The sequence below is a fragment of the Apis mellifera genome, linkage group LG1 (genome assembly GCF_003254395.2).
Source record: "Apis mellifera strain DH4 linkage group LG1, Amel_HAv3.1, whole genome shotgun sequence".
In the NCBI taxonomy this organism is placed as follows: Eukaryota; Metazoa; Arthropoda; class Insecta; order Hymenoptera; family Apidae; genus Apis; species Apis mellifera.
In genome coordinates, this window is record NC_037638.1 from 23,880,747 (window position 1) to 23,895,775 (window position 15,029).

General features: G+C 40.7%; 1 protein-coding gene across 3 annotated transcripts in view; it reads right to left on the bottom strand.

Moving 5' to 3' along the window:
* The window catches only part of LOC410785 (plexin-A4), a 268,849-nt gene that overhangs the window by 67,702 nt on the left and 186,118 nt on the right, over positions 1-15,029 (bottom strand). The window lies entirely within an intron of this gene.

Consider the following 15,029-nt stretch of genomic DNA (forward strand, 5'->3'; position numbering starts at 1 on the left):
TCCCGCGATCCGATTAACGTCTACGATCTACTTCGAATTTCCCGGAGAGGAGAGACTACGGAGGAACGATAATTTTTGGGATGTTGAAGTTCGACGGGCGGTAATAGGCCGCGATTATGAAACATCACGCTTCCACTTCGAGCGTGGAAATTTTCGGTAAAGGATTTATTTATTCAGGGGGAACAGGATTAGAGATAGTTGTTGTTTCGCGCACAAGTTTGAAACGGGATTGTCGATATTTGTGACGTCTCCTTTAATTTTACTTGCATAACATCGGATGAATTGAAAAATTTTTCTTTTCAATAATAAGAGTCCTTTTCAAGGAAAATTTTACCATCGAACATTTCTGTATTTAATGTATTTGGATAAAAATCGGAGGAATTTTAAGGTAATCCGAAGATATATATATATATTTCCAAAGGAAATTGCGAGAATGTTGTCTGACCAACGCGACTCCAAAGTGGAGGAATAATTTAGAAGACGGCCGGTGTGTTACACCGATACCGTTTTTCTTGCCGCAGCATCCTGGAGCCTCGCTGCCTTCCGAAGGCGTACTACTATTGCTACAGGCTTCCACGGACTTTCCCACGGCACGTAGCCCCGGCCTTTGGAGAGGAGAGCGTGCTCTCGCTCGCTATTCAACGAGTTCCGCATTGACAGTGATGATACCGTGTCGGGTTAACTGTTATACCCCGCCGCGGATGAATATCCCGCTCTAATGAAATCAATCGAGGGCCTTTGCCGCGGTGACAACCCCGCGTCTCTCGAGAATTTCGTCGAGTTTCGAAATGAGTTTCCAATAAATACGATCAAATTTGTTCGTCGCGTCTCGTCATTCTTTCCTTCTCCTTTCATATTCAAATTTACTTCGGAGAACGTACGGAATGGTATGGAATATTCGAATCGTTTTAAGAATTTTAAATCTTTCGTAACATTTAAATTCTCGATTTATAATGGATAATGTTGTTTCCATTATAAGACGGAGCAACGATACGCCAAGTTTATTTTTCTGCTAGTGTATTGTAGCAAATGGTGGTATTTAGATTCTTCGTTTTAATTTTATTTGCGTTGTTTCTGCGCGCGGAGGAGGAATCAGTCCATGACGAAACAGTGTGAACAGTGGTGGCTGTAATTGATTTAAATGTATTCCAATTTATTCCACGCTCGAGTTCGTACGATGCCCCTTTTCCTTTGTCCGTAGGGTGTATATAAGGTGAATATTCGAAGGTGAATAAAACGCAAGGCGAATCGAGGCACACTTGATACCGTGATTTACAACACGTGAAACTATTAGCACGTTCGCGGCTAATAATCGTTGATTTCCATATCCACGTATAGTACAACGAACGAACTCTTTTCCCACAAAAAATACCATTCGCGTACGTACGCTGAATATCAGCTTATCATCGAATCATCGCTTCGATCCAACGCGCGCGTTAAATCAACAACAACAACGAGTCCACCATCGAATTTCAAACGGAACGGATCTATTTAACATCCGTCCCATCGAATCCAAACTAAACCTGAGAATCCGTGCCCCATTCCCCCGTGATCGTCCATTGAACGTTAACCGCGTGTAATCAATTAACCAGGATTAGAATGTTCTTAGAGCTCGATCACGAGACGCTGATGGAATTGGTATCGATCGAGGGAGAGGGGGGGAGGGGAGGTGGCAGCGGCCCCCAAGAATGAATGAAAGAGGTTACTCGGAAGGAACAATGAAGCTTTCGGTTGAAAGGGAAACGGAGGGAAGACCCAGAGAAACCGGCGACAGAGAAGAGGGAGTAAGAAAATCGATGCAGTCGCCGATGGAGGGCCAAAGAGGGCATTGTGGGGTGGAGAAATCCGGGGATTGGACAGGGACGTTGCATTCAATCCCTCGCCCTTTCGATCCTACTTCGCCCCGTTTTAATATAAAACGACGTCCCGTAATCTTTTTTTAATCCTTGCCTGTATCGGCCCCGACGAAGAATGGAATCGATGACCGGCCGCAACGATAGTTTTCTCTTCCACCTGTTATTTCCCCTGTATGGGGAAATTTAAATACACGGATCCGGACGTACTTCAAATATTAGACGGAAACTGGGTCGAACGATTGCACGGTAAATATAGGAGAATTGCGAAATTCGTACGAAACTTCTTTTCCTATCGTCGTCTTTCCATTCTATCAAACTTTCGATAAAATTCTTTTTTTTTTCCGCGAATTTACAATAATTTACTATATGCTAACTGTTATCATATCGAACGTGAAAAGAAATTTTTAACACATTTAAAAGATCTCGTCAATCGACGATGCGTGTGCGCCGATCGATCTATTACGTACACACTGGCTGAATCACGTTTTATATATACATACATATATATATATATAAACTAAACCCTTCGAAACGCTTCATTCCGTTAGAGCCGATTAAATCGAACGAATCGGCAACAGTCCATGGGAATCCTAATATCGAAACGAATCATCGTGCCGCGGATTAATCATCAATTTTCTATAATCATTTTAACCGGCAACTAATAATACCCCGCTAATACCTACCTACCACCACCTCCTCCTCCTCCTCCCATACAGAACCCTCCTCTCTCCCCCATACATCGCGAGAGAGGCTCGCATTTAATACCAACAACGCTCGCTCTCTCGCGGTCTCAACCCATCGAGCCATCGGTATTCGATAATCAATTTCATTGGATTATTACTGTTACCATTGGAATTAGTCCCACTAGTCGATGCGTTGCTAATAGACGCGACGCCGATCTTCCCCGATCATTTTTCCCCCCACCCCCCTATTAATACATACCCGTCCCCCATTATATAACGCGGCCCGTTATTATTATTATTATTATTATTATTATTATTATTATTATTATTATTATCATCATCATCGTTTCGATCGACGTAACGGTCGGTTGATGAATCGCCTATCAGTTTATATTCGATGGATCGTACCTAATCGAGTCGAAGCGGAATCGGATATGATCGAGGAAACGCGTTTTCGAGAACGAAAACGTTCTTTCGCCCATTTCGATCGATCGAAATTACGATAATTATTAAATCGAGGCTCCCCATGATTATTAATCGTAATATTGGCGTGCATCGTCGCTCGTTTGACGGACGCGCGAATTAATCCGACGGCCATCGTCGATTCTCGCCTTTACGCCGATGGATCAATTCAACGATGGTAGTATTGCTCGTCCACTGATATTTCCGCGGTATTTCCACACGAATTTTCGATCTGGTTTTGCGGAACGATCGATGGAGAGTAATATTTTATATGAAGAAAAGGTGTGGAGTGTTCTTTTAAATTATTTTCTATATCTATGTGTTGGTGGGTCTTTTGTGGGTCCAGAATATTGTGATAGAATATTAAGACGTTAAGTATCTGTTTGGACAGAAGGAAATGAAGAGTACTTTTAGAGATCTGGAAGAAGAAGATAGTTCTGAATACTTGAAATTACGACGAATGAAACAGCGTTTGGCCCATCCAAGATGAACGAATTAATCGTCGAGCTTAAGAGATGTAAAAGTAGAACGAGTTCGATAAACCGTGATCAAAAAAATCCGTGTCGAGCCAAACTTTTGCGCGAATATAAAATTTCTATACGAATATCAATTCAATCTTTTACACGTTATTCATATACAATGATCTATGATTCAATTCGAAATCACTAGAACAATCGATCGAAGAAGGTTTTAATTTATTGACCTTGAAATTGATCTCTACGCGCATTAAAAAATTCTTTCCTGTCTAAAATGCTTCGAAAAAAGAAAATGACAAACCGTGGGAAAAGTTGATTAAACTCGCGCACCGAAACGGGCTGAAACGTAAAGTGAAAGGCGAAAGGGGTTAAAGTTTACGGTGGTGGCTCGCGTTTCCTTTGTTTCACGGGTAAAGAGATATTCCGGTGGTTTCATTTGTGCCCCGTTTCCTTCAATCTTTGCACAGAAGGAGAAGGAGAAGCAGGAAAAGGGGAGAGTGGGCACATTCCATCGTTTCTCGCCAACTTTTATACACAGTCACGCGGAACGATGAAATATTCAGTCGCGCACGCTCGACTTACAGCGGACCTCGTTAAGAATAGAATCTTTATTTCCATAAAATTCATAAGGGTTGCCGGTTCAACTTCGCCGTCTCTCGCCCCTTTTTCGCTCTTCTTCTTCTTCCGCGCGAGGAAAAAGTTGGATCACGAACCGACCGCGAAAACAAACACTTTCGCGGCATGGAAAGTCGAGAAGGGGGGAGGGGGAGAGAGAGGAGGAGGGAAAGACACTTGGCGGGGAGGGAGAGTGAACTTTTCAAGTGAACTTTCCACAGCTTTGATTCTATATAAGTTTATGGTAATGGGAGGGAGAGAAAGAGGACCAAAAACCCTCGAATATTTCATCTCGTTTAACTTTGCGTTGGTCGGAGCGAAAAATAATCCATAGAGATATATCAATCTTTTAATTCCGATTTTATTGGTTACATTAATAATAATAAAATTTCTATGGATATTCTATTTGACGTAATTGTAATGATTCTTAAAAAAATCAACTGTTCGTATTCATTGAAGATAAAATTTAAAAAATTTCGTCAAAGAATGGAGATTCGAGTAGTTTAACATTTCATCGTCAAACGTATGCATCGTACGAATTACGGAAAGATTGAAAGGATACCTGGTTATATCTGGTTTCATTTCCATAATAATGGATCTATTCATCGTATCGTTGCGCGAGAATTTTTGGTCACCCGGCAAACACGAATCCGAACGTTGATCCGGTGTATTCATTTGATTTAACACTTTATGATTACTTCCTATTTCGAAAAGTGAATATTTCAATGAAAAAATACAATTCAATTCTAGAGCGGATTGGATTCTGGCTAATCTATCCTATATATATATCGATTCATCGTATCGATGAAAAATAAAACGAACGATCATTTACGGAACGTGATCAATGCATTTGAATCAATACGCAATCTCGTTATCTTTTCAAAGACATCTATCACCATATATTAATCATCCTGCGATTATTTCCCTGATCAATTTCTACATTCATTCCTCCTTTAATTCGCAAATCCCTTTAACATCTCCCGATAAAACACGCAAATCTGTGTTCATTCCTTTCTTATACAAATTTATATCCTTTTCCTATCCGCCTATCGATCGATCAATCATCCCCATAATAATAATTTCCCTCTTCTCACCATTCCAATCCAACAAAATTCCCTCCAAAAAATTCGCGCGAAAAACAAATCCAGATGAGTTTCCCCCGAGTTTTCGATACGATTATTTATCAGTTCCCTTCTGAAAAAAGGGGGTTGGATCACCCTCGCTATTCCGTTTCCATTTCCGGAAACACGGATCCCATTCCCGGCATCCTTTGTGCCTCCCATCAACTACCATACCCTCCTCTCCTCTTTTCCCTTTCGCAACAGATCTGGTCTGAAGGGCGGATCGGTTCAATCCGGTCGCGAAATCTCGCATTGTTCGATATCGGAACGCACGTGCGTGCAACACTGCGCTGCGCCGCTTAATTATCCACGGTTAACGAAGGGCCGCGGTTCGCCACCGGATCGATAGATCGATCGATTCCCTCTTTGCCGTGCACACCGGCACCGTGTAAGACGCGCATTAATTAAGAGATCGGCGGAAGACGGAGCGGCGGCAATTAGGCAATCGCGATAGACGCGCGGGAACCCGCTTTGTGGATCCTTAATTGAATAGGATTATAGCGAGGAGTAACTAAACTGTCTATCATCTCTTGATTGCATCTCTTCGCTCTTGTCTCCGTCTTTGGAAAGAGTATTATTTTTCTTAATTTTTTCGTGGTTTTGGGATAAATATCGATCGCGACAGCTCTCTTGGGAGAAGATCGATCTTTATTTCGATCATTTTCCGAGTAGATTCTTCCAGAAAAATAATCATCCGTTTATTCTTTCAAGAAAATGATATTTATAAGTGCAAATTTTATTTGTTAACGTATATAGGATTAAATAATATAGATCCTCAAAATATTCTGGAGTTTGTCCATTAGAAAATGCTTCATTCCTCAAGTCCATAAATTACTGGATTTTTCTGGAAAAAGTATTCTATCGTTAAGAGATATTCGAAAGTGATCCTCCTCCCTGATTCTATATTTTCCCTACTGCGTTGTTTAACCATCGGTTGATTTACTCGCACGGACTGGTTCGAAGACGGAGCCGACCGGTTCCCGCGGTCGGATCACACGACAATCGGAGAAATAATCGGAAGGGGGCAAGCATCGCCCGAAGACGTTTAAATACCTCTGGGATAACCTTTCCCGACCTCGAGCCTCGATCGTGTACGCGTGCAACGGTCTCTCGATCATTAATTAATACCTTCCGGGACGGGGCGAAGTCATGAATCAAAGACGGCGTGGCGAACGGCGTGGCGCTTCTTTGCGCCTCCTCTTTTCCATCGCCCTTCCCCTCCCGTTCCCGATCGACAATGATAAACAGCTCGTTTCTGGGATCCCTTATCAATCATCCCTGACCAGTTATCATGGCCAATTAACGCGCCGCAAATCTAGGAAGAACGGGCGATCTTCTCGGGGGATGTAGGATAAGAGAGTTTTAATTTCCTTGAATGGAGAAAATTGGAGAAGTCGGTTCGATCAAAAGTTATCTTTAGAAAGTATCGAAAGAAACGAAAAAACGTTGTTTTAGAAGATTATAGTATCCTAAATTCCTTTATTTTGCAAAAATATAATAAAAATAAATTGATTGAATCGTAAGTGATACACTTTGATCCTGAATATTTGGATTTGAATTTATAACATTATGTGTGTGTGCGTCGTATTTTTCTTGCACGTGACAGAATAGCAAATAACGATTTTAAATTTAGAATATTTTCAATGGGAGGATTAGAAAAGAATCGTAACTACAAAAAAGAAGGTATTTCTGTTGTTATATTCTTATATTCTTTATTTATATCTTATATTCTTTATTTCTTGGTAATGAATTTTCTTGCTAACAAATTTCGAACATTGAAAATTAGAGTTTATAGTATCCTCTAAAATTATAGTATCCTAAATTCCTTCATTTTGCAAAAAATATAATGGTTGAATCGTAAGTGATACACTTTGATTCTGAATATTTGGACTTGAATTTGTGACATTATATATGTATGCGTCGCATTTTTCTTGCACGTGACAGAGTAACAAATAGCGATTTTAAATTTAGAATATTTTCAATGGGAGAATTAGAAAAGAGCTGAATCGTAACTATAAAAAAGAAGGTATTTCTGTTGTTGTTATATTGTTCTTATTTCTTGGTAATGAATTTTCTTGCCAATAAAAAATTTCGAACGAATTTGGAAATTAGAATTTATAATATCTTCTAAGATTATAGTATCCTAAATTCCTTCATTTTGCAAAAAATATAATGGTTGAATTGTGATACACTTTGATCCTGAATATTTGGACTTGAATTTGTGACATTACGTATGTATGTATGTATGCGTCGCATTTTTCTTGCACGTGAAGAATAGTAAATAGCGATTTTAAATTTAGAATATTTTCAATGAGAAGAATTAGAAAAGAGCTGAATCGTAACTATAAAAAAGAAGGTATTTCTGTTGTTGTTATATTGTTCTTATTTCTTGGTAATGAATTTTCTTGCCAATAAAAAATTTCGAACATTGGAAATTAGAGTTTATAGTATCCTCTAAGATTATAGTATTCTAAATTCCTTCATTTTGCAAAAAATATAATGGTTGAATCGTAAGTGATACACTTTGATTCTGAATATTTGGACTTGAATTTGTGACATTATATATGTATGCGTCGCATTTTTCTTGCACGTGACAGAGTAACAAATAGCGATTTTAAATTTAGAATATTTTCAATGGGAGAATTAGAAAAGAGCTGAATCGTAACTATAAAAAAGAAGGTATTTCTGTTGTTGTTATATTGTTCTTATTTCTTGGTAATGAATTTTCTTGCCAATAACAAATTTCGAACATTGGAAATTAGAACGGATACGTACGACGCCATCAACTGTGTTTGTCATGTAAATTAACTGCACGATGCTTGTTCAGCATTCCTCCCAGAAGGACCAACTAGGGAAGTCTGTATATATATATATATATATATATATATATATATATACGTCGAAGTGTCCAGGACTGGGTTGCATCGAAGGCGACGATACAATCAGGAAGAGCAATATCGATATGGGTTACGATATCGATGCGCCAGTTCGCGACGAGGCTTCAACGGGTTAGGAAACTATAACGAGATAGACGGGAAGGTGTCGACAAATAATGTAACTTCGTTACGTGTTTGTCCTATAACGTGATCAAGTAGACAGTGAACCAATCGTTACGAGAATTTCGCCGACGTGATTTATCGGGTAAAAGAAGCTCGGAATTCTACATTTTTTCCCATTCCCGTGATAAAATATTTCTCAAAAAGAAGAAACAAAAATAAACCCCGATCAATCTGCACCTTCTATCGTAACTTTCCCTATATTTTATTCCCAATACACGCCAAATTCAATCTAAAATATCTACTCCGATGCTTCCACGATTTAACGTGCTCGATCCGATCTCAAATCTATTTTAATATTTTCTTTTTTACTTCCCCGATTCTCACGAACTCGATTACTTTACAAATCTCAAATCTGATATTCTCTCTCGTAATTCGATTCCACATCTACATCCGAAACCTACTCCAATATTTTTACAATTTATCCGCAACTCGATATTTAACATTTTTCTACATTCGCAACCAACCCTCCACAACCTCCCTCCCGTTAATCAAATCAGATTTAAATCTCCGTTCTGACTAATTCAGAAGTATATAACCAACCTCGGATATTCGAAAACTCCTAATTCCAGGGAAAACACAATCCTCTAAAACCCTCAATCTCGAAAGTCACTCTTCCAGCCAAAACTCGGCTAAAATCCCCTCTTTAAACGCGATATACCTCGAGGTATATACTTGCTACTCCACTCCTATTCCCCTCTCTCATCCAACCGTCCCTACCCAGGAGGAAAACGTGGGCCGAGAACCATCTCGGGATCTTGAAGGGTTATCGAAACTCGGATACCGAATTACGTTGCTGACCGTTCCACGCCGCGAAATACCTTTGAAATATTCATCGAATAGAAGAGTTTGCCAGCCGAGGCGATAAGCGCCACCCGCGCTATAAAACTAACGGGGGATCGGTTACAATAAATATCCGTTTTAAACGTTTCGCTATCGGAAGGAGCGAATCGACGGGAGCCACGCGAGAACCGTGTCCCAGCCAGGGGTTGGAGGGGGTGGTCGCGCAAAGCGCCCGGCCTTCTCTCCAAGATTACTTAAAAATCGTCGGCCGTAAATCCGCCGATAAACTCGACTTCGCTCACGAGCGAAGGAAATTCCGTGCGTTTGAAACGTTGAGCGTTTCTTGTTTTCCTTTTTTCTTTTTTTCTTTTTTTTTTTTGGAACAGGCAGTAGAGCGAACGTGGGGTTAATTGAACGGGAATCGGGAACCGTTGGGGTTCAATTACTCGCGACACTGACGAATTTTAATGCGGCGAAATTGATTGGTGGCGGGATGATGACGAATCGAGGAGTTTTGCGCGAAATATTTTTTTCATCGCACGAATTTTCTTCATTGCGGTGGAATTATGGTGGTTTTCTGGGCGAAAATTTTCAATTCTCTCTCTCCCTCTCTCTTTTTTTAATAATTAAATATTTTTTCGCGCATTAATATGCACGTCCAGTCCATTAGATTTCATTTATAACTGTATAAAATTAATATCGCGTTAGTTGATACACGGTAATTATAGTAATATAGATACATTATCCCGAAGCAATTATACAAATTGCGTATTTATAAAGCAAATATATTAATTGCTATCCAATAATATAAATCTTTTATTACGTTTCACGATTGGGTAAATTTTAGAAAAAAAAAAAACTTTCTCGTAAACTCTTTTTAAAATTATAAAAATTTCAACTGCAACTTCGATATTAAAACGTTTATTGATATTAAAAAAAAAGAAAAATGATAGAAACAACTGCTGTACACACCGCAACACATCCCTCTACTAAAATTACTTGCACCGAGTTTTACACACCACGCGAACGTTTCGCGAACATTCGTGAAACTTCAAACCTCCTTTTCCTCTCGTCCCTCGCCCCTAGACACCTTCGACTTTCCAGCTCGATCAATACGATTGAGCCTTTACTCCCGCTTCCGAGAAGTTAATCGGTGTTAGATACAAGCGCGGCTATGACAGGAGGATCGTGGCGGGGAACGAAACGAAAGGCGTTCGCCGTGAAATCGCGGTTACTTAGCGCGGATATCGCCGGCCTGTCGACGTTCAGAGCGTCGAATATTTAAAGGCAGGATCGTTGGAAAGGCCGTGGCCGATGGACGAATGCTCGTTCCGCACGCGCGTGCATTGTAAACGTAAAACGTTAAATTTTAACGAATTGGAACGAAGGACGGTGTTAGCCGAGATAATGCGCTCCCGCGGAAATGGCGGAAGTGTAGTCTCGATTTTTATATATAAATTCTCTCTCTCTCTCTCGCCTGCGAAATGTAGACTCGATTTAAGAGAATGGAAGAAGAAATAGAAAGAATCCGGACGAAGGTTGGAAATAAGAAAAGAGTCAAGTTGCAAGTTTTTTTTTTGATTCTAATTGATTTATCATCTCTTTTCAGGATAGTTCGTAATTAAGTTAGATTCGAAAGAAGAGGAAGATTATTGAGAGCGAAGATTATGAGACCTCGAAAAAGTTGGGGAGAAAATTACTTTTCCAATTTTAATTGATTTATCATCGGTCTTCCAGGTATATTATAGTTAAGTTAACTTCTTAGAGAGGGACGATTATTGGCAATCGGGACTAGGAAAGTTGAAAGAAGAATTGGCGGTTAAAAATTACGATCGCCATTTTAATTGATCTATCATTATCCTCCAAGTTAAGTTTCGAGGAAGGAAAGACGATTATAAGCCCATCGCGACTAGAAAATACGGAAAGTTTGGGGCGGATTTATCCGTGTAATCGTAAATTCATTTTATTAACGTATTAACGGTTCGATAGAAATTTTGACATCTTTATTTATCATTTTCTCTTCTCTTTCCCTTCAATCCTTCGATCCGTTTTTTCCTTCCATATCTCTTCGTATTTTATATATTATTTTTCATACTTTTTTTCCACACCTTTTGCCTTTCCTATTTCATTCCATCGTGCGAAACATCTGTCGTTCTTTTTTCCTGTTCTTGAACCATTTGTATTATCCTACCTATCCTCCTCTCATCGTGTTCCATTTTCATCGCGTTCATGCTCGAATTAATTAGAGAGAAAGAGAGAGAGATCTTGTTCGAATGGTCTTATCAATTAGAAAGTTACCGGGGGACGTTATTTATATTAAGGATGGCGAAACGTCCCGAGTAAAATGCTCCTATGTTGCGCGATAAAGTAGCAAAGTAATAAGTAGGAAAGTTTCCGCGGAGAATGGAAATCTAATTAAAAAACTTCCCTTCGGTCCCCGTGGAATTTATATTATAAGAGGCAGCAGCGAGTATTGTCGAAAAAGGAAAGAAAAAAAAAAGAAGAAAACAAAAACAAAAGAGAGAGAGAGAGAGAAAAAGGAAAATTTCTTCTTTTAAATACACGTTTAATTGGGTCAAAGTTTATTCGTTTATTTGGCACGGTATAATTGTATCTGCTCCGATCGCGAGTATAAGGGTGTTCTAATTAGAACGTTTACCGCGAATTTTGCTCCGAAGGAGAACGAGTCTTCACGCTCCGGCGATCGAATTGCAACATAATTGCCGGTTTAAATGATATGAAAATCATTTTGTTGCCGACGTGTTCTGTGTACTTTAACAACTGGAACACAATCTCCGTTTAATAATTCCGGATAGGAAAATTCCCAACATCGTATCAACAAACGTGCAACTTAATTGCCCGAAGAGGATTAACTGACCCGTTACCTTTAACATTCTCAATACCCAAAAATACCTCGCCAACGTTCCCCTTCAGATTTACGGAATAATTTGATAAAAATTCTACGAAAAAAAAAAAAAATCCCTTCAAATCGATTCGTTCCACAAAAGAAAATTGAAACGAAGAAAGGACGGGAGAGATAAATTCCGTCCTCGGTAATTCGAAGGAAAAGCAAAGGAATAATCGGAGAAATATTCGTCCCTGGCGAATCTCCTCCATCGCGGGGAGGGGTGGGGGACAGCTAATTGCGTCGAGTGGAAGGAGATCAAAAGCGAGAACCGTTGAAAACCAACAACCCCTTCGAAATCTTAACCTCTCGAAATTTAATACACGCTCCAAACCATCGATCGAAAGATGGTTACGCGCGCGTGGATAAATTTTTAATAGGTCGGATCGCGCGGGGAGAGAGAGAGAGAGAGCTCTTTTGGCCGAGTCTCCAACTCTTCCCCACCCTTCTCTCGTGGTGGCCTAACGATCCCATTCTCAATGGAGGAGAGCCACGGCGGGCGGGTGCTCCTTTCAACGAATTTACACGGCGTATTTGCGCTCGTTCGCGTACCCCGCTTGTTTGAGTTTCGCGTTTGCACACGGATAATTATAATCGAAGGCAGCGGTGGCGATTCCGCGGCCGCCATCCGCCAGAGAGGGGCCCCGCTTTAATTAATCACGATGAATAACGGTGGAGGCCGCGCCAAAACTTCGTTAACTTGCAAATTTTCCCCGCAAATGCTCCTCCGGAATAAATCCCCTTCCCCATCCCATCTTTGATTCTCCTCCACCGCATCATTTTCTTTCCGGGGACGAAAATGGCACCGCACGCCGGTTCAATTTAACGATCGAGAAATGGCAGGGAAGAAAGTTAATCACTCGGTGAAACGCGATTGGGGATGCTCGATTATCAAAGGGGAGTTTTGTTTTGTCGTGGAGACATGTTGCACGATGACGAAACTCGTCGTTGCTTTTTATGTTAATCGTGTCGGGTTCTGTGATAATTATTTTTTTAACACGTTTCTTTACAGGTTTTCTTTTTTCTTACGTTATTAGACGTCTTAATACAACGGCGCGTCTATCAACACCGACGTTAATAGCCCGATTTTACATAGTGGAATAGGTTATTGGGGTGGTTAATTTTGGACGTTCGATTATTTAAGCACCGGATAATTTCAGAGGATTTGGATAATAATTAGGGGCAAAATTTAAAACGAAAATCAACGACGACTTAACGTGAAATCTATTCCGCGTTAAATGTTCGATGGAAACAAACGCGGAGAGGAGCACGAAACCCAGAGAGCTTGGTTATCGTAATATCTTCCAGGATAAACTGAAAGAGAGAAAGAGAGAGGGAGGGTTTGATCATCGACCGTTCAGCACGAGGAGATTGCAGAACAAATTGAAGAAGGCTTCGGCCCGGTAATTGTGATTAATTGGAAGAAATCCACGTCGTGATTTTCCTAGAAATTCAACGTGGTGGAACGATAGCTGGGAGAGGAGGTAACGCCGTGAGATCCATAATCTCACGATCGTTGCAACAGCGTTTCTTCTTCATCCGCGCCGTTTCGAATCACCTTACGCCTAGGACAAGGCCCAACTTCTGAGGCGAGATTGCGGAACAAATCATCGAGAATTCAGCCCCGGCGTACGTGATTAACCTTTACGCCGCTAAGAGCTGACTATAGCCCCTTGTCATTAAGGCCTGGTAAGGAGTAGACCACGCGAGATCATCGGCCGAGATTTATACGATTTATAAGATGGATTGTTTCGTTGAGAGTGATTAAACCATTCGATTTCTCGTTCGTTTCGTCCACTCGATCAAAAACTCGCTCGTTATTTAACTATTTGTCGTGTCGCTATTTCTAATTAATTGATCTTGAACTTCGATAATCATTGATCCTGATAAGATTTTGTTACAATGATAAATTCTAATGTTTCCAATGTATCCAATTGTTTATCTCTCAGAATAAACGTAGATATATTTCATTTAATTCAAAGGAATATTCGCGTAACTGGGCCATCCACGCGAACCATTTGAATATACCGTCGTTTTGAACGTATGCGTTTTTATTTACCATCGAAGGTATTCAGATCGTGCATTCTAAAAAAAAAAACAATTTAAATAATCGTTCCCAAAGCGGGATAAATAACAGAAATATCCCTATATTCAAAATCCCAACACATTCTTTCCTCCCGCAAAATCCTCCCTTCCTTCCTCCCTTCCTTCCTTATCAACCATCAAGAATCGTGTAACGAAATAAAGCAGCCAGAGAGACGCTTTTGAAGGGAGTTAGAGAACCGGAAGAAATCGGAGAGGATTTAAGCCAGGATAATCGTGATTAATCACGACAGATTCGAGAGGGCCAGATATCGCCTATGTTCCTGGAAACCAGGATCCACGATAACGATCAACACCAACCATCTTCCCATATTTATTCATTTTTCCATCGTCTCCGCGACGTCTTCCCTCCCTCCCTCGTTTCTCAAACGAATTTCCTCTCCCTCCTTCCTTCTCCCAATTACTCGAGACTCGATCGAGCGTGTTCGATTAATCGCGCGATATTAATTCTCGACGGCGGCGCGTGGACGACGCGGCGTTTCGATCGAAGAGGGAGGAAGTTGTTGGGGCGTAATTTCCACGATCGTTCGAAAGGGGCGCCCTCGATAGTTGTTCCGCCGCTCTGTCCAAGTTCGCGAGACGGTCCACGGGAACTCCATTAGATTCGTTAAGCGTTAACGCTTCGCGGCCAACGATATTCCGTAATGGCTACCTTCGAGCCGGGGCTAATGGAACGCGGATAGCGGGAAGCGGATTTCGCTGTAACCCCGATTCTGTCGTTCGCATTAATATCTATTGTGATTACTTTCGCCGCAGCCGGCGAATTCCGGATTAATTATTGCGTCGAAAGAGAGCAAGAGGGAGGTGGAGAGAGATCGTGGAAATGGAACGGGGATACCTTCCGCGATTACGGTTATTTCTCGTTGCTTCCATTCCGAAGCTGATCGGCTTGTTAAGGATATTTCAGGTTGAGTCTGCTATTTGGATATTATTTGGAATTTAATTTTCACGTATTTTTGTGCGCATGCA